A 1,625-nucleotide genomic window follows, 5' to 3' on the forward strand; every position below is an offset into this window, starting at 1 on the left:
TGGTTGGCACAGTTGTTTTACAAACATACTGATTCTCTGCCCACTAATTCTACAGATGACTAACAAAAGTACGCATGTTGACGTCTCCAATTATGACTGGATTTGTCTCTATCTTCTGTCATTTCTGTCAGGTTTTTCCTCCTGTATTTGAACCCACTTTCAGTGCATGTACACTTAAGTACATTATGTCTTCTTGGTGGACTGACTCTTTTATCATGGTAATTTGTCTTTGAAGTCGGCGTTGTTTGATGTCCTTGTAGTCACTCTGGCTGGCTTTTGATTACTGTTTTCACGGTATATCTTCTCCCATCATTTCACTTTTAACCTATGCATATCATTATGTTTGAAGTGACTGTTTCACCACGCATATAGTCTAGTCGGCTCGTATGGTTTTTTCTGTATTCTAGTCTCTCTTTTATTCTGATGAGCTTATACTAGTTTATGTTTGAAGTTATTGCTGTCATATTTACATTTAGGCTTTTTTATTGTATTATTTTTTCCAACTTTTCTTCATTTCTTTTGGATTTTTTTTAGCTTTTAAAGGTTTCTCATGGTTTGTTTTTGTTGTTTGTTTGTTTGTTTGTTTTGCTTTGTTTTTGATCATGTCGCTGCTTTCTAGTCATTGCTTCAGTACTTAAAACAGACGTCCTCCTTGCTGTGTCTGGAAACAATACCTGATTATTTCAAGTGCAGTGTCCAAGCATGCTGCACAGGTCTCTCCTGTCCTTTTATTGGAAGTCCATCACAGAGTCTTGACTTTCAACAATGAAACGTATTTTATAAGACTTTAAAACTAGTGCTCGCTTCAGCAGCACACACACTAAAACCGGAAGGATGCAGACAAGATTAGCATGGCCTGTGCATGAGAATGACACACGAATTCGTAAAGCATTCCATATTTTTAAGAAACCTTTTGAAGAAAGAGTTTACCAAATAGCTTATTTTGTTTGGAGAAATAATTACCATTTCTGCTGTTCTTCTCCCAAGGTGGCAGGTTTCTTTCTGGCCTCATTCTCATAGACTGAAGATTGTCCTGAGCAGCTCAGTTCTCCTGGCCCCCTTCATCTGTGCATTTTCATTTTATCCTTGTTCCCGCAGGTCCTTTTCACTACACCCAGAATTCTGAGCTGACGTTTCTTTCCTTTCAGCACTTTAGAAACCTTAGGTGTCCCGACAACCATTCCAGTCACTGTCTCCCTGCAAGCCATGCATTATGTTTTCCTCTGAATTCTTACAACTAAAAAAAAAAATCTTTAAAGTGTGTGTACATACTCATATGTGCACGTGTGTGTGTACATGTATATGCTTGCAAGTCCAGAGGTCAGTGTTGAGTGTCTTCCTAGACTGTGTTCCCCTTTTGAGCCAGGGTCCCTCACTGAGCCCCAGTTTATCTAGGGACTCCTCGGTCTCTCCCAGATGTAAGACTTCAGGCATGTGTGTCACTGCTCCTGGCTGTTCCTGGGCTGCTGGGAACTGGACTCGGGTCCCCATGTTTGCATGTGCAGCACTTTGCCCCCTGAGCTGTCTCCCTAGCCCTGTGCCTTCCTTGTATCTCTGCTTCTTTGGTCTCCATGGCTTGGGCTAAAAGACGTCTGGGTGGAGAGTCCAATACCTTGTTTGGATTC

At 41.2% G+C, this 1,625-nt stretch overlaps 1 non-coding gene across 1 annotated transcript; it reads left to right on the plus strand.

Annotated features, from left to right (window-relative positions):
- The first annotated feature begins 796 nt into the window (after positions 1 to 796).
- On the plus strand, positions 797 to 903 carry LOC114624016. Its single transcript, XR_003711873.1, has one exon. It is a non-coding gene; the product is annotated as a U6 spliceosomal RNA (small nuclear RNA).
- The last annotated feature ends 722 nt before the right edge of the window (positions 904 to 1,625 follow it).

The sequence above is a fragment of the Grammomys surdaster genome, unplaced genomic scaffold (genome assembly GCF_004785775.1).
Source record: "Grammomys surdaster isolate TR1022 unplaced genomic scaffold, NIH_TR_1.0 203, whole genome shotgun sequence".
Classification (NCBI taxonomy): domain Eukaryota; kingdom Metazoa; phylum Chordata; class Mammalia; order Rodentia; family Muridae; genus Grammomys; species Grammomys surdaster.